We start from the raw sequence: 19657 nt of genomic DNA on the forward strand, positions 1-19657 counted from the left end.
AAAGTCAAAATTACTCTTTGTTTAAAAATGTGTCTGAAAATCCACGGTTGTCTCAGTTGATAAGTTCTCCTGTGTTGTGGAACTGAACCATACAGACCAGGAAGGACCCAATGGGTGAAATTTGTCTTGGACGGCAGCACAAATCGTGCGACAGCGGATCGGCCGCCAGTTTTACACTCCGCCCGGTTCCATTGGAGTCAACAGAGAAGAAAATTGAGCTCCTGCCCAGGACAGGTTTCAGCCCTTGGTTTAATCTGCAGTCTGTGCTGAGTTATCGGATCTCAGACAGGTGAAACGGGCGGCCGATGCACATTTTTCGCTACCATCCAAGATGAGGGGTCTAGACAGAGTAGATAGAGAGAAACTGTTCCCATTGGCGGAGGGTCGTGAACCAGAGGACACAGATTAAGGTGACTGGTAGAAGATCCAAAGGCGACATGTGGAAAAACTTTTATACGCAGCGAGTGTCTGGAATGCACTGCCTGAAAGGGTGGTGGAGGCAGATTCAGTCATGGCTTTCAAAAGGGAATTGGATAAGTATCTGAAGGAAAGACATTTGCAAGGCGATGGGGAAAAGGCGGGGGAGTGGGACTAGCTGAAGTGCTCTTGCAGAGAGCCAGCACGGGCTCGACGGACCGAATGGCCACATTCTGTGCTGTAACCATTCTATGATTCTATGATTCTAAGATCTGGACCAAGTGATTGTTCTACTTTGAGGTCTGCCAACTTTTTAAGTAGCTCCTATTTTTATCTATTTTAATCCTATCCAATATTGCTACGACCTCCTCCTCTACTGCTACATTGGCAGCATCCTCTTCTCTAGTGAAGACAATTGCAAAGTACTCATTTAGAACCTCAGCCAAGCCCTCTGCCTCCCCAAGAAGATCTCCCTTTTGGTTCCTAATCAGTCCCACCCTTCCTTTGACTACCTTTTTACTATTTATATGTTTATAAAAGACTTTTGGTTTCTCTTTTATGTTAGCTGCTAATCTATTCTCACACATTCTATTTGGCCCTTTTATTCCTTTGTTTTTAGATATTATAGACTCGAGTGGTTTACTAATAACTGAAATAAGACTAACTAGACTATAATTTTCTGCCTTGTCCTCATCTCCTGTTTTGAATAGGATGGCATATTTTGGCACAATTTTCTCTTCTACTGAATTTTGGAAAATTATAGTCAAAACCTCTGCTATTCCTCCCTAGCTTCCCTAATGATTCATAGCTGTAAACCATGCAGTCCTGATGAGTTGCCTACCTTAAGGTTGAGCAACTTCTTTAATACTATTTACATAGTAAAGTTCCCCTCCACCCATCTACCTCTGATGGTTCTACATCTCAATATCCACCTCCTCTTTGAAACCAACATACTCATTTAGTATCACTCTATTCCCTGACTCTCAAATACAAGTTTGCTTCCTTGTCTCTTGGTGGTTCTGCATCTACCTGGCTTTTCCTATTAAGAATAATATACCTGTACAAAGATGGCTAGTTGTTGCCTCTTTTGTTCTTTTTGCTCATTTTCGTACATACATCCTCCTAGCTTTTCTAGTCTTCCTTGTTGTAGTTTTCCTATCTATGCTCTATATTTGTCCTGCCTTTCATTTTTATTATCTGCGTCGGTTCTTTTTTCAGTTTCAAATTTGATCTACTTCCCCTTATTCACCTTTAGGACCCCAACCTTCGGTGCACTGCCATTGTCCTTACTGGAATGTGCCTGATTTGCACCTTTCCCATTACTGATCTGAGATTCTATTTGCCAGCTTTTCCTTCCATTTTGTTTGGGCAATGTCTCTTATTAACTTGTTACAATTTGCTTTTTCCAGTCAAGTACCCCTGGCCCTCAGCTTTTCATTTTCCTTTTCCAACTCTTACACTGAACCTAATTATATTGTGGTCATTGCCCTACTTCTGGGTTGTCTACTCGCTCTGCTTAATTATACAGAACCAGGGTCAAGCAATGCTGCCTTCCTTGTTGGAATAGCAATATACCGACTGAGAAAACAATCCTGAACACACTGCAAAAAAACTCAATTTCCTTTCCACAAACATTTCTCCTATCTCAGCCTAACTTTTGATAGTTAAAATCTCCTAAAATTATAACTCTTATCATAACACATGCCCCTCTGCAAATTTCACCTACAACTTCCTTTCCTTTGTCTGGCAGTCTATCATATATCCTCATTAATGTGACTTTCCTGTTCCTTCTGGCCCCACAGAAATCTCTTCAAAAACTTGTACTTAATTTTTTCTGAGCAGTATGCAGCAGTTCCTTTCAGGACCGCTGGTGAGGCTGCTGCATGCCTGGTTCCAATGGGTGTAGTGCGCATGGTCCCATCTCCGCCCAATGGTACCTCAAAATCACATTGGGATCCTATGTACGTCACAGGACCCTGATTAGTATACAATCCCTATCACTTAAATGCACACGTTTAAATTGGGTAAATAGCACTAGCCAATTTGTCATTACCATTATTGTAAATGACCAAGTTGGTGCTAACAGCGTCGGTTATTTCGGGCAGAAACAGGTGTTCAGTGAGTAGTTCGCACCTTGTTAAGGTGCAATTACCTGTTATGCTTCTTTGTGTGGAGCCAGACGAGGAATTCAGATGAAGAGAAGCTGGGCGAAGTTGACTGATCTCTGCGGACAGCATCAGTCTGGAAGCGCCAGTGAGGAGTTTGTGGTTCTTTGCCATGTCCTGTCAGTGTGAGAATCGTGCAAAAATTTTACAGAATGATTAGTGTGCATTGCACCAGGGAATAGCGTGAGTGGGTTGGAATTATAGAGCGCTGGGTTCCAGCAGTGCCTCCCGTGTTCCTGATTAATACAGGAGAGTTAATCAGCGATGGGGGAGATTAACGGGCTTTTAATGGAACCATTAACCATCCACCGTGTATAGAGGGGAAATCGCGTTAACACCGACGTGCCCACTGTAAGCAGCGGGGACTGTACTAAAAGTAGGTTCCCGCCTGAAACAGGTGAAAGGCCCCGGCGAGAACAGCAGTGGCCAGACTGGGACTGGGAAGAGGGCAGCAGGTGGTACACTGCCATTATCATCCTGTTCCTGCTGGGCAGGAGGCCGTGAAAATCAACTCCATATACAAGGAGTCAATTTCCTCTGAGCACACATTGCTTTACAAAATTTTCAAGGTTTTGCTCGAAATAGCAATTTCAGGAAATCTTGCCACTATGTTTGCAACGTCACTAATGTGACCAGATTGGTTATCTCTATTGCTACGGTGGAGTTATTGTAAACAACAACAACTTGTATTTATATAGCACCTTTAACATAGTAAAACATCCCAAGGCGCTTCACAGGAGTATTAAAAGACAAAGAAATTTGACACCGAGCCACATAAGGAGAAATTAGTGCATGTGACCAAAAGCTTGGTCAAAGAGATGGATTTTAAGGAGCGACTTAAAGGAGGAAAGAGAGGTAGCGAGATGGAGAGGTTTCGGGAGGGAATTCCGGAGCTTAGGGCCTAGGCAACAGAAGTGTCTCCGCTTCCACCACTTCTGTCGGCAGCGAGTTCCAGGTCCTCACCACTCGCTGCGTAAAAAAGTTTTTCCTCACGTCCCCCCTATATCTCTTGCCCAAAACCTTAAATCTGTGTCCCCTAGTCCTTGAACCATCAACTAGTGGGAACAGCCTTTCCCCGTCTACCCTATCCAAACGCGTCATAATCTTGTACACCTCTATCAAATCACCCCTCAACCTCCTTTGCTCTAATGAACACAAATCCAGCTTCTCCAACCTGTCCTTGTAGCTAAGATCCCCCAATCCCCGGAACCCTTCTGGTAAATCTCCTCTACACTCTCTCAAGGGCCTTCACATCCTTCCTAAAGTGTGGTGACCAGAACTGGATGCAATACTCCAGTTGTGGCCTAACCAGCGCTTTATAAAGATTCAGCATAACTTCTCTACTTTTGTACTCAATACCTCTATTTATGAAGCCCAAGATCCCATATGCTTTGCTAACCACTCTCTCAATATGTCCTGCTACCTTCAGGGACCTATGCACATTAACTCCCAGGTCCCTCTGTCCCTGCACACTCTTTAAAACTGTGCCATTAAGTGCATATTGCCTCTCCCTGTTCCTTCTGCCAAAATGCATCACCTCACACTTCTCTGTATTAAACTCCATCTACCACTTTCCTGAAAGGAACCAGGCGAGTGCAGTCCCACCCAGCTGGACGACGGTGGAGAGGCGTTGGAGAAGGATGGAGTGGTCAACCATGTCAAAGACTGCAGACAGGACAAGAAGGACGAGGAGGGATAGCTTACACCTTTGTCACAGTCACAAAGAATGTCATTTGTGACTTTGATGAGAGCCGTTTTGGTACTGTGGCAAGGGCGGAAACCTGATTGGAGGGATTCAAACATGGAGTTGCGGGAAAGATGGGCATGGATTTGCGAGGCGACAACATGTTCCAGGATTTCGGAGAGGAAAGGGAGGTTGAAGATGGGGCGGTAGTTTACAAGGACGGAGGGGTCAAGGGTTGTTTTTTTGAGGAGAGGGGCGATGACGGCAGATTTGAGGGAGAGGGGGACAATACCAGTTTCATCCACACAAGACCGTGTGAAGAATTAAGAATAAATACAGGACACCAGCAATTTATTAAAAAAAGGTAAAGATTTCATTAAATCAAAACTGCTAAATAGTAGACAATTTGTTTCTTAAAGATATAAGTTGCATTAGTCGGGTGGAACCGTCAGTCCTCTGGTGCATTCATTTTTACTGGATAAAAATTAGAACAATTTTCTTTTTCTTCCCACTCCACTTAAAGGCACTGGCTTTAGTTCTTTGAATGCTGGTCCCTCCCTGGTACCTGACCCATTAATCATGTGTGAGCTTTGACAGTTAGTGTTGGTAGGCTATTTGACCACAAGGGGCATCAGCCAATCATCTGCTTTCATAACATCAACACAGATCCGCTTCCAGCAGAGTTTGCCGGATAGCAATCAGCAGTGGGGAACCCTGGCTGATTTCCCATTTCCAATCCCAGAGGTACTGTAGCCCTGTTACCGCTGTCCAGTTGGACGCCAGCTAACTCTGCACAGTCGGAGATCAGGCCTGGGCCTGTCCCAGTTGGCATAGCCTCACTGGGCCATTGGGGATGTGGAACCAATTTTACTTGGTTCTGATCAAGGATCTTGCATATAAATTGTCAGGTGTTGGTAGTCTATTAGCTGTGTATTCCCGTGCTACATCAAGTAAGCAAGTGAGTCAAAAGCCAAATACTGCGGATGCTGGAAATCAGAAATAAAAACAGAAAATGCTGGAAACACTCAGCAGGTCAGGCAGCATCTTTGGGGGTAATTCTAACCCCGCAAAACGGGTGGGTTTTGGGTGGGATGTGAAAATTAAAAAATTGTCAAACCCGCCTCGGGCCAGCCCACTTCCAGCTGATTACCTGACCATGGTAAAGGATAACAAACTGAGAAGAACCTTGACAAGGTACAGACTTAGCGAACATAGCCTAGCGATCGAAAAAGGCAGACACAGGCAGACCAGGCTGCCAAGAGAAGACAGGATATGCTCTCACTGCAGTCAGGGAGTAGTGGAGACAGAGATGCACTTCCTCACAGCCTGTGGAAAATATCAGGACATCAGGGAGAATTTCTACCAAAAATTCTCACAAATATGCCCTGAATTCAGAAATGTGAATGACAACCAAAAACTCCCATTCCTACTGGGAGAGGAGAGAAGCTGTGTAACACTGGCGGCACACTATGTTACAGCTTGCCATGAACAGAGGGACAACCAGTAAACTAAGAAAAGAATATTGTAAGAGCCATAAAAGCTTAAGAAAATACTTTAAAATAGTGGCTAAATGGCATAATACAGTTAATTTACCTGAACGACTTATTGTATTAAGAAACCCCCTATTTTCTTGCTCCAGTAGTATAGTCCGACACCCCCTTCATTCTTGCCACAATGGAACAGTCCCTAAGCCACACATGGGTGCAGCCATCTTACAGTTTTAAACTGCACGTGGTGAAAGAGGCAGAAGCTGTGAGGTTTGGAGCAGTGCAGTTTTTGACCGTGTTCGTTTATACGTGTTTGCTTTGTAATTCTGTTTGTTAAGTGTTATAGTAAACCATTTAAAAGACAAAGCTACGTTTGGGAACGTTTTATTTCGACACGCGCCTACTCGATGTTAAAAGCCCCACAGCCCAGTGGCCTGCCTGTTTGGAAACTAAGAAACGCCACTACATTAGTCAAAAACTAGCTCCCTAAGAAGGAAGGGACGGAATCGTCGGCGAACGTATACATGAATGGTCACGGAGCCAGACGACAATTTAAGAAAGCGAAGGTACAGTGACTGTTACTTGCTTTGTTCATTCTGTTGAGAAGCTAAATAAGAGCTGCGGGTAAAATGGCCGAGGCCTTAAGGAGCCAGGAGCTTCCCCCAGCCAGAAGGATTGCTGGCCAAAAGAGGGAAATAAAGCTCACCCCAAAGGCAAGGGAAGAGAAGTTACATAGAAGCATAGGTGCAAGGAAGGCTAAATTAGTTCAGATAACTGGAAAAATGAAGATAATTGATCGTCTCATGGAAGATAATGCTAATATTAAGAAAGCTGAAGACATGATGTATTACGATTTCTCCAAGCTGCATGAAGAATTTAATATACTCAATGAAGATGTATTAGCACTTCTGTCTGAAGAAGAGGGAAACACTGATCAGCACGACTGGTTTGATCATAAATCAACCAGCATTAAGGACTATATCAAGGCCACGGAGCAGTGGATGTTAAAAATTCGTCAAGATGCTGATACAGCAGAGAAAGATAAGGTTGACGATGAAGTCGGACCAGACGATATCATTTCAGAGACTTCCGCCAGACCGAGCAAAAATCGAAAAGAAGGTAGCTCTGTTTCTGGACGCAGGTCAGTCGCTTCTACCACAAGCTCGGCGCGACGCATGAGAGCGGAGGCTGAACGGGCGGCGTTGATGGCGCGCGCAGCATCTTTAGATGAGAAGCAAGCTCTTGAACGGGAAGAGGCCCAACTGCAGGTCCAAGAGGCCCAACTGCAGGCCCAACTGCAGGCCCAACAGGCCCAACTGCAGGCCCAAGTGCAGGCCCAACAGGCCCAAGTGCAGGCCCAGCGGGCCCAGGTGCAGGCAAAGAAAGAACGGCTGGAGATGAAAACAGCTATCGAGGTCTCAGATGCCAGGTTGAGTGCGTACGAAGATTATGAAGGCTCACGGGACGGCGGGAGCCACTGCCAGTCAACGTTGCCACATAGAGTTGGATCCAGGGCACCTTCAAGAGTTACAACAGAGCCCGAAAGCAATTCCCCGGCATTACAGCGTGGAAGAGTGGCCTCTCCACTAACAGGAGCACGTGATGCTACCCCAGACGTCAGACGGTCTAGACTAGACCCTGCTGATGACCACCAGAGGCCTGAAGACACAGGGAGAAGCCTATACCGAGTGATGCAACGTCAGAACGAAATTACAGAGATGCTTGTAAAACAACAGAATCTGTTTCGACTCCCTCAAAGAGACATACCAGTGTTCCAAGGTGACCCACTCAAGTATAAGCCCTTCATCAGATCCTTTGAACAAGCCATTGACTCCAAGACAGAGAGCAGCAGTGATAAGTTGTACTACCTGGGACAGTACACCAGTGGTAAACCACAAGACCTGGTCAGAAGCTGTGAACACATGAGACCGGACCGGGGATACATAGAAGCCAGGAAGTTGCTGCAGGAGCACTATGGTAACGAGCTGAAGATAGCCACTGCATATATCGAAAAGGCTACCAAGTGGCCACAGATCAGATCGGAAGACGGAGAGGCATTGAACGCATATGTTCTCTTCCTCATAGGATGTCGCAACACCATGGAGGATGTTGAATTCATGGAAGAGATGGACAATCCTACGACTATGAGAATCGTCATCTCTAAGCTTCCTTACAGGATGAGAGAACAATGGAGAACAGCCTTTGAGATAATGGAGAGACGGAAAAGTAGAGCCAGGTTTGCAGACTTAGCGAATTTCATAGACAAACAGGCTAAAATTGCTAGGGACCCATTGTTTGGAAACATCCAGGATGTCAGCCCGACCACCGATGGAAGAGTGAAAGCCAAGCCTGCTGAATCAAAGACTCTCAGGAAAGGTGGTTCCAGGGGAATCAGCTTTGCAACTATCGTCACTCAGGCCGAGGAAGAAAGGCCCCAGAACTCATCTCCCAAAAAGAGCAGCACAGTGACGCCTGCTAATGCCTTTCAGAAGCCATGCTTATTCTGCCAGAAGAATCATACATTGGACTTCTGCAGCGACATCAAAGCACAGCCACATAAGGACAGAATCGAATTCCTGAAGTACAATGGCCTATGTTTTGGATGTCTCTCTCAGGGGCACCTGAGTAGAAACTGTAAGCAAAGAACAACATGCAGAGAGTGCACTCGGAAACATCCCAGTCTGCTGCATATCCATAAAGAAGAGCAAGTCTCTAAGAAGAGTGAAGAAAACAATACCGACGAGAAGGTTGTTTCAAGTGCTCTGGTGTCGCTAGAACCAGAGACTTGTGGACTCACTGGGGCCGGTGACAGTGACTGTATTCTTGCCATCGTACCAGTAAGGATCAAGTCTAAGAGGAGTGAGAAGGTTGTGGAGACTTACGCCTTCATGGATCCAGGTAGTTCAGCAACGTTCTGCACAGAATCACTCATGCGACAGCTGAACGTTAGAGGCAGAAGAACAGAAATCCTATTACGCACCATGGGTCATGAGAAGTCAATGCAAAGTTATATCCTGTCAGACCTAGAAGTGTGTGGACTTGAAGAGAAGGACTTCATAGACCTGCCTAATGTTTTCACACAGAGGGAGATTCCTGTTAGAATAGGGAACCTAGCCCTGCAGAAGGATGTGGATAGATGGCCCTACCTAGAAAAGGTGCGTCTCCCATACATTGAAGCAAAAATTGGCCTATTAATTGGAACCAATGCCTACAAAACTATGGAGCCATGGCAGGTGATAAACAGCAAGGATGACGGACCCTACGCCGTCAGGACAGCCCTTGGATGGGTAATCAATGGACCGGTAAGGAGAGATGATGGCCACAAGTCGAACAAGGAGGAACGACAAAACGTCACAGTTAATCGCATCTCTATCGCAAGCATTGAAGAGCTGTTGATACAGCAGTTCAACGCAGACTTCTCAGAACGCAGCTGTGAGGAAAAGACAGAGATGTCACAAGAAGACCATCAGTTCATGGGTTTGATGACAAGGTCTACACAGTTCATTGATGGCCACTATCACATTGGTTTGCCACTGAGAAGACAGACCGCGAAGATGCCGAACAATCGCTGCATAGCAGAGCAACGCGCCATCAGTCTAAAGAGAAAGCTGAACAAGAACCCCGACTTTCACGAAGACTACAAAGACTTCATGAGAAACATCATAGCGAAAGGCTATGCTGTAAAAGTGCCCGAAGAACAGTTGAACAGAGACGATGGAAGGGTCTGGTACATTCCTCATCACGGGGTGTACCACCCAAAGAAGAAAAAGATCCGTGTAGTGTTTGACTGCGCCGCCTCATTCAGAGGAACTTCATTGAATGACCAGCTGCTTCAAGGTCCTGATCTTACTAATACCCTCATTGGCGTCTTGACTAGGTTTAGACAAGAGCTCGTTGCCATGATGGCAGACATAGAATCAATGTTCTACCAAGTCAGAATCCCTGACAAAGATGCTGATCTTCTGCGTTTCCCTTGGTGGCCAGATGGCGACGTTAGTGAAGCGATGGTGGAATGTAGAATGGCCGTACACCTGTTTGGAGCCACATCATCTCCCAGCTGTGCAAGCTACGCTCTTAGAAAAACTGCAGAAGATGGCAAGGGCAAAGCACCATCCGAGGCTGTGGAGACAATCTTCAGAAACTTTTATGTCGATGACTGTCTGAAGTCCGTGTCAACAGAAGACGATGCCATCGCACTGTCAAGAGACCTTAGAACTCTGTGTTCGAATGGAGGATTCCATCTGACTAAGTGGATAAGCAACAGCAGAGCAGTTCTAGCTTCTATCCCAGAAAAGGAAAGAGCCACTGAAGTCAAAGATCTGGACCTGAGCCACGATGTCCTTCCTATCGAGAGAGCTCTTGGTGTACAATGGTGCATCGAGTCAGACACGTTCAACTTCAGGATAATGGTGAACGAAAGACCATCCACAAGACGAGGGATTCTCTCCGTGGTCAGTCCCATCTACGACCCTCTCGGATTCCTGGCACCACTCATTCTGCCGGTGAAGCTGATGCTACGAGAGCTGTGTAGAGACAAGAGAGGATGGGATGAAAATATCCCAGAAGGTCAAGCTCAGAGATGGCACAGATGGCTGACAGATTTGCAACAACTTTCTAGCTTCAACGTCAGTAGATGCATCAAGCCCGCGAGTTTTGGAGTTACAAAGACGGCTCAACTACATCATTTCTCGGACGCCAGTGAGGACGGCTATGGCACGGCTACCTACCTCTTGCTGACAAATCAACAGGGCCAGAAACATTGTGCCTTCCTCATGGGAAAATCCAGGGTGGCTCCGCTGAAGCAGGTCACCATCCCGAGACTGGAATTGACGGCAGCGGTTGTTGCAGTTAAAGTTGACCAGGTGATGCGTAAAGAGTTACAGCTCCCATTAGAAGAATCTGTCTTCTGGACGGATAGCACGACGGTGCTGAAGTATATAGAGAATGAGAAGATACGCTTCAAGACCTTCGTAGCAAACAGAATCTCATCCATTAGAGAAGCTACACAACCATCTCAATGGAGGTATGTAAACACCTCATTAAACCCAGCAGATCAAGCCTCACGGGGATTGAAGGCTGAAAACTTCATGAGGAGTGAAACTTGGATACAAGGCCCAAGTTATCTGCTGGAAACAGAGAGATCATGGCCAGAAAGACCAGATATGCCAAGTCAGATTACTGAAGACGACGTCGAAGTCAAGAGATCAGTCACAGTAAATTTCATAACTACGAAAGAGAACTTTGACACAGTGAACAAGCTTGTTAACCATTTCTCAGGATGGCACCAGTTGAGGAAAGCAGTTGCATGGTTTCTAAGGTTGAAAGAGTTGCTGCTACACCTGAGCGGTAAGAGAAAAGAGTACCGAGCCACTATCAGTCAGTCTGAAAGTAACCCTGATAAGCAGAGAATGCTTCTACAGCAGTATATGCATCAGCACAAGACCACATTGAGCAAGAATTCATTGACCGTGGAGGATTTGGCCAAGGCTGAGAAGGAGATAGTTTGCTTCAGTCAAAGACAAAGATACCCAGAAGAAACCGAAGCTCTACAGCAAAATACTCCAATCAAGAAAGGTAGTCATATCTACAAGCTGGACCCTACACTGCAAGATGGAGTACTGAGGGTGGGAGGGAGACTAAACAAATCTGCTATGCCAGAGGAGGCCAAGCATCCTGCTATCCTTTCTAAGGACCTCCGGGTTGCTACTCTCATTCTTCAGCATATACACCAGAGTATTGGACACAGTGGGAGGAATCACGTGCTTGCGAAGCTAAGACAAAGATACTGGATTCCAGGAGCTAATTCCGTAATAAGAAAAATACTCTCTGAATGTATTGTTTGCAGACGGTTACACGCTAGAGCTGGGGAGCAGAAAATGGCAGACCTGCCTGAAGACCGTTTGTTACCAGACAAGCCCCCATTTACAAACGTAGGGGCGGACTATTTCGGGCCTTTCGAGGTAAAGCGAGGACGGAGCCTTGTCAAGAGATATGGTGTGCTTTTCACTTGTTTGACCCTCAGAGCAGTTCATATTGAGGTGGCACACACGCTTGACACTGATTCCTGTATTAATGCCTTGCGGCGCTTTGTCTGTAGAAGAGGACAGGTGTCCATTATGCGTTCTGATAATGGCACTAATTTCGTTGGAGCGGAGAGAGAACTACGGGAAGCTATTGAAGGTTGGAATCAGCTTAAAATACAGATACGCACCGTAAGAAAACTACTCAGTTCTGTACTGAAGCAGCAAGCGCTGGACGACGAGGGACTCCAAACCGTTCTGTGCGAGGTCGAAGCCATCATTAATGACCGACCGATAACTAAGACATCAGATGATCCCAATGACCTCGAAGCCCTGACTCCGAACCACCTGTTGTTGTTGAAAACACAGCCAGCCATGTCCCCGGGAGTCTTCAAAAAGGAAGATCTGTATGCCCGTCGGAAGTGGAGGCAAGTTCAGTATATGTCAGACCTCTTCTGGACCAGATGGACAAGAGAATACTTACCTCTGCTACAGGAGCGTCAAAAATGGTCCAAAATAAAGAGGAACTTCATCGTCGGAGACATTGTCTTAATTGTGGATGATTCAGCCCCTAGAAATTCTTGGTTGATGGGAAAAATAATTAAGACCATGCCAGACTCCAGAGGCGTCGTTCGTCGCGTCTGTTTGCAAACCAAGACCAGTACCCTGGAGAGACCGATCACAAAGCTCTGCCTGCTACAAGAAGCAGCGTGAAAAGCTCCTGAACGAAAGAAAAAAGTGGACACTTGTATTGTAAATATGTTGAACTCATTAGTTTATGACTCTTAATGTTTGAGTAATTGATATGCTTCATGTGCCTAGTCAATTAGGGGCCGGAATGTAAGAGCCATAAAAGCTTAAGAAAATACTTTAAAATAGTGGCTAAATGGCATAATACAGTTAATTTACCTGAACGACTTATTGTATTAAGAAACCCCCTATTTTCTTGCTCCAGTAGTATAGTCCGACACCCCCTTCATTCTTGCCACAATGGAACAGTCCCTAAGCCACACATGGGTGCAGCCATCTTACAGTTTTAAACTGCACGTGGTGAAAGAGGCAGAAGCTGTGAGGTTTGGAGCAGTACAGTTTTTGACCGTGTTCGTTTATACGTGTTTGCTTTGTAATTCTGTTTGTTAAGTGTTATAGTAAACCATTTAAAAGACAAAGCTACGCTTGGGAACGTTTTATTTCGACATGCGTCTACTCGATGTTAAAAGCCCCACAGCCCAGTGGCCTGCCTGTTTGGAAACTAAGAAGCGCCACTACAAATATATATAAACAATGCGAATGTATATTTATACACTCAGGGATATACCTGTTTATACACTGTATGAATAGAACTGCGTTTATGTGCTCAACCATAAATGTATTTTGATGCTTTGGCAACATAAGATGTAACTTATCATGCCAATAAAGCGATTTGAATTGTGAATTGTGAATTGTTAACGGTGGTGGGATGGGGGACAGGCAACCAACCCGCTCCCAGGAGGCAGGTTGCTGATTTAAATATTTGAATGAGGATGTGTGCCTCAGATTTTATCTCTTGTCCAGCTTTAACGCTGGCTGGCCGGGTTTCCCCGGGTGCTAAAGGGAGGACTGGTGCATGGAACAGGAACAGGCTGGAAGTGCCTTTCCAGCTTGTGGGCTGTGATGAAATATTCCATTCATCACTCATCAGTATTTCTCTGCCTGTGACTGTGGTTGGTTTCAGTTTCATTTCCATTGTATTGTACTGTGTGTAGGGCTCCGCCCATACCTGGCTCCTATGTAAGCTGGCCCAGCCTGCAGCACATCCAGTACGGCAGACCTCTGGATGGAAGATACATTCTCCTCTGTGTGTTACCTTCTAAGTCAATAAAAGCCTTGTTTTGTTTCGCTAACATCGAGTCTCGGATTTATTGAGGCACATCATGGGCCAGGAGCAGCAAGTGTGCTTCCCCCCGGCCCCCAAGCTAACCTGCTTCATTCCCCGGGATCGGAGCCCCCACGCAATCGGACCCCCCCACAATCAGATCCCCCCATGATCGGACCTCCCCCCGCCCCCCCGCACCACGATCACTGATCCCCCGGTGATCACCGACCTTCCCGATGCCCTCATCTCTGCCCCAATCTCTCGCCAACACCCCGACCCTCGAAGCCACACTGTATCCCCCTCCCCCCACCCTTGCGATCTCTATCCCTGTTCCTGGGCTGCGGCCTTTTCTGCAGCCTCCCCCCCGCCCACTGTCAATCATGCTGGCTTCCGGGTGGGGATGATGTTGAAAAAACCCACTCCCGACCAGAACTCCTCTCTCCTGCTTTGAAATCTCACCCCAGTAAAGATCGGGGGCCAATGTTTCAGGTTGATGAGCAACTGAGCTCTCGATCTCTGCAATCCTGATTCCAGCACTAACCTTTTCTTCAGTTCCTCCATTCTCTCTCCATTTTTCTGTGTATCATCCATTAGGCCGTCCATTTCTAGGGCTGGAGAAACCTCCAACATGAAGAATTTCCGTTCGACAAACACATCAGTACAATCTGGAGCTACAATCACTGGGGAACCAATCAACCCTCTCTCTAAACACCTCTGTTGATTTTTGAAATATGTTGCTGATTCCCATTAGCTTGGCTGTTCACAAAAGAAACAGTGTAGGATCTCACCACAGAACAGTTTTGAATCTGTCATAGAAACATAGACATAGAAGTTAGGAGCAGGAGTAGGCATTTCGGCCCCTCAAGCCTGCTCCACAATTCAATGAGTTCATGGCTGATCATCCAAATTCAGTACCCTGTCCCTGCCTTCTCCCCATATCCCTTGATCCCGTTAGCCTTAAGAAATATATCCAACTCCTTCTTGAATATATTTAATGAATTGGCCTCCACTGCCTTCTGTGGTAGAGAATTCCACAGGTTCACCACTCTCTGGGTGAAGAAATTCCTCCTCATCTCAGTCCTAAATGGCTTACCCCTTATCCTTAGACTATGACCCCTAGTTCTGGACTCCCCGGCCATCGGGAACATCCTTCCTGCATCTAGTCTGCCCAGGCCTGACAGAATTTTATAGGTTTCGATGAGATCCCCTCTCAATCTTCTAAACTCCAGTGAGTACAAGCCCAATCGACCCAATCTCTCCTCGTACGTCATTCCTGCCATCCCAGGTATCAGCCTGGTGAATCTTCGCTGCACTCCTTCCATGGCAAGAACATCCTTCCTCAGATAAGGCGACCAAAACTGCACACAATACTCAAGGTGCGGTCTCGCCAAGGCCCTGTACAACTGCAGCAAGACATCCTTGTTCCTGTACTCGAACCCTCTTGCTACGAAGGCCAACATACCATTTGCCTTCTTAACCGCCTGCTGCACCTGCATGCTTACCTTCAGCGACTGGTGCACAAGAACACCCAGGTCTCTTTGCACTTCCCCTTCTCACAATCTATTGCTATTCAAATAATAATCTGCCTTCCTGTTTTTGCCACCAGAGTGGATAACCTCACATTTATCCACATTATAGTGCATTTGCCATGTTTCTGCCCAATCACCCAACCTGTCCAAATCGTACTGGAGTTTCACGACATCCTCCTCACAGCATACCCTCCCACCCAGCTTTGTGTCATCTGCAAATTTGGAGATACTACATCCAATTCCCTCGTCCAGGTCATTAATGTATATTGTGAACAGCTGGGGTCCTAGGACCGATCCTTGCGGTACCCCACTAGTCACTGCCTGCCACTCGGAAAATGACCCGTTTATTCCAACTCTTTGCTTTCTATCTGCCAACCAGTTGTCTATCCAAGTCAATACCTTGCCCCCAATCCCATGTGCCTTTACTTTACACACTAATCTCTTATGCGGGACCTTATCGAAAGCCTTCTGAAAGTCCAAATACACCACATCCACTGGTTCTCCCTTATCTATTTCACTAGTTACATCCTCAAAAAATTCCAGTAGATTAGTCAAGCATGTTGACTTTGTCCGATCCTGTCACTGCTTTCCAAGTGCTCTGCTATTACATCTTTTATAATGGACTCTAGCATTTTCCCCACTACCGATGTCAGGCTTCTGTACATGCCTGCCCCTTTAAGCCAGAACCTTGTCGCCACTTCTTCCTCTTGTCCGGCAGAGGACGCTCACCAGCTGTGTTTCTGAAGTCGATTATTTATTGTGGAGTCCTTCCAGATAACAACCAGCGGAGGGCACTGCTAGCTATCACATTTGGCTCGTCTGCAACCCAGCCTTCAAACTAACCCTCCCCTTTGTGTCCAATTAGCCCTGGATCACCCACCTTCTCTCAGTGTCTGGACAGTCACTCCATCCACTGGGACTCACGATGAGCCATTAATGGGTGGCCTAACTTCTATCAACCTTGGCCTTAGCTGGGTCCTGCTTTATGTGGACAATGAGGTAGCCCCACCACCACCGTCTCAATCCACATACGTACAGCACTAGGGTAATCAGTTTTACAAAGCATTTTAGGGGTACCTTTTAGCAAAAAAAAGATTGTGGGGCTGGATTTCCTCCATCCAGCTTCGCCGCTGTTATGAATGGTGATCCACTCCTGAAGTGATCTCCCTGCCCTCCGGATAGGCATTAAAAGAGATGTCCATCCTGCCTTTTGCGTGAATGTTAAAAGCTCCCGTATTGTAAGAGAAGAAGGGAGCTATTCCGGTGACCTGGCCAGTATTCCTCCCTCAACCAACACCGCCACAACCTGATTAACTGGTCATTCATCTCACTGTTGTTTTTGGGATCTTCCTGCCAAAGTAATCCATTGTTTGTGAAGTGTTGAGGTATTTCTGAGAGGCGTGAGAAGGTGCGATATAAATGGAGGATATGAAAAAACCCTTGGCATTTTTTCAGCTATTATACTAGTCGACCACCGGTGGCATTGCACATGGGGAGTCAAGATTAAGCGTAGTCTTCAAGTGAAGTGAGGTTAGAGAGCAGGTGATAACTGGACCACAGTGTGCAGACATCATCCTCGTTTTAAAGTCATGCATTCTGTTCTTAATTGTATCTAATATTTTGATTTTTAAACAGCAAAAGCAGTGGTAGTTTGGGAAGGAGTGAAGTACAGTTGCCTGGGACATAGGAGTTTGGCTGAGGAGCAGGGAGCTGGAAAATTGAGACTCTACAGCACCACCATTGTCAGGAGGGTGTCATTACAGTGTGACATGTTTACATAGGCAAATGTGGGCATAGTAATTATAATGGGGACAAGTTGACATAAAAGTATGACAAAAATGTCACAATAGGAAGTAAGGTTTTACGAACAGAAATCACATATAAATGTACGCTTTTTAATATCTTCTTTTTCTTAGGCAGTCCCTCGGAACCGAGGGTGATTTGCTTCCACATTAAAAATGAGTTCTCAGGTGACTGATGAGTCCAATGCAGGACCTACAGTCTGTCACAGGTGGGGCAGACGGTGGTTGAAACGTCTGAGCTCCTGGGCAACGATAGCAGTACGGCGTTCCGGTCTGTCACTGTTGGGGTTGTCCATGATGTTCCAGGTCCCGAACTTCATTTTAAAGGGTGGAAGATGCCTGTGCGTGAATTCTTTTAACATGGGGTGGCCGTTGCACACCAGCTACCACACGGGCTTGACAGAGCAAGGTCTTGGTCCAATGGCAAGGGGATCCAAGACAATTGGAGACCAGGCTCTGCTACAATGGCCTAGCACACACACACAAATATACTCCTACTGTCCTCCTCCCTCCTTCCCGCAGGTCCTCTCTGCCTGGGTTTCGTAGGATGCATTGTGGTCCTCCCGACCTTGCCTTTGGCTCATGCTGCACCTTCCCTGGGCCCCGACCCCGCTGCTGGTCAACGCTGCGCCACTCCTGGGCCTTGACCTCACTGCTGGGCTCGTCCTCGCTCCTGGGTCCCTGCCTCGAACATATAACCACACCTCGCACCATAACAGTAATATACCCCACACCCCTCACTATAACAGTGATATACCCCACACTCCTCATTGTAACTCCGATATATCCCACACGCTGCACAGTAATAGAGATATACCCCACAGCCCTCACTGTAACAGTGATATAACCCACACCCCGCACCGTAACAGTGATATAACCCACAGCCCTCACTGTAACAGTGATATAACCCACACCCCGCACTGCAACTCCGATATACACCACACCCCTCACTGTAACAGTGATATACCCCACACCCCTCACTGTAACAGTGATATACCCCACACCCCTCACTGTAACAGTGATATAACCCACACCCCTCACTGTAACAGTGATATACCCCACACCCCTCACTGTAACAGTGATATACCCCACACCCCTCACTGTAACAGTGATATACCCCACACCCCTCATTCTAACAGTGATATACCCCACACCCCTCACTGTAACAGTGATATAACCCACACTCCTCACTGTAACTCCGATATACCCCACACCCCTCACTGTAACAGTGATATACCCCACACCCCTCACTGTAACAGTGATATAACCCACAGCCCTCACTGTAACAGTGATATAACCCACACCCCTCACTGTAACAGTGATATAACCCACACTCCTCACTAACTCCGATATACCCCACACCCCTCACTGTAACAGTGATATACACCACACCCCTCACTGTAACAGTGATATACCCCACACCCCTCACTGTAACAGTGATATATATCATAGATGGGTGTCAATTCAAGTGTGCATTCCTGCAAAATGAAAATATCACCTGTATTGTATTACTTAAAGCAGTGATATTAGATTACTGCCTATCAGCTTTCTATTGTGAGTATCTGCTCTCTCCATATCCAGCCTTTCTGGGCTGTTAAACTAGCAGCAGCCGCATTCCTCTCCTTCTGATGAATTCGTTTCATATCAAACAGCCCAGAAAGGTTTTTTCTTTGCTGGATACAGAGAGCAGATACTCACAGTAGAAAGCTGACAGACAGTAATCTAATATCACTGCTTTAATCAATACAACACAGGTGATATGTTCATGGACACGAGGGACAATTGAATCACACGCATCTTGCAATGTTGATTCAGGAGTCCTGGCAGAACGGTTTCAAACGAAGGGGAAATGTGATTTCATTATGTATCCATATGCCCAATAGGTACTTAAAAACACGCACACACTACATTTAAGGCTTTGTAACAGGGCAGCAGTCGGAAACAAACGAAACCACCCACCCAGCACCCCACCCATCCCCTAATCCTTACTTGAAAAGAGCCGGGAATTCTCCCACTGTCCTAACCTTTTCCCCTCGACCAAAGACACCAAAAGCAGCTTACAGGTTCATTTCATCTCATTTGATGTGTGTGAAACTGCACTTGAAAGTGTTGCATTGGTCGTCAAACGCTTTGCATGTGATAAGGTGCTGTATCATTACATATATTTTGCTACATCATTTTATTATTTATTATAAGTGCATAGTAATTGGAATTTAAAAGCTAAGCAGGGAAATGATGCCATTTGACAGGATTCACGTCAAAATATTGTTCTAATCCCTGTTGACGCTAAAAGATACCTTATCACTGACCATTTTGATAGTGTTTTAAAAGCACGAATGCAGTTGATGTAAACTTTTATTGTTAACATTCTCAGTCTGTGGGGCTCAATTTTGAAATCTGAAAGCAACATAAATCGTTCGATGTATAAATCCACAGTGTACATAGAACCCTTACAATATTCTGTTTTCACATTTACATGTATGTGTGTGCGCATATAAACCAATTGTAAATCAGTCCTTATTTGACAACATACTTATTATGTTGTTGTTATGATGTAGCCCTTGTCACTAACGTGTATCATCAAGGAAGGTAATTGTTTAAAGCGCGATTTGCTACCTTAAGATAACAATAGCTGCAAAGTTGAAGCAATTTTTTTCGTCTCAATTCCACCAGCCCTCCAGCTCCTTAAAGGGGCGGG

The sequence above is a fragment of the Somniosus microcephalus genome, chromosome 9 (genome assembly GCF_052327205.1).
Source record: "Somniosus microcephalus isolate GS21.2 chromosome 9, FLI_Smic_1.0, whole genome shotgun sequence".
Classification (NCBI taxonomy): domain Eukaryota; kingdom Metazoa; phylum Chordata; class Chondrichthyes; order Squaliformes; family Somniosidae; genus Somniosus; species Somniosus microcephalus.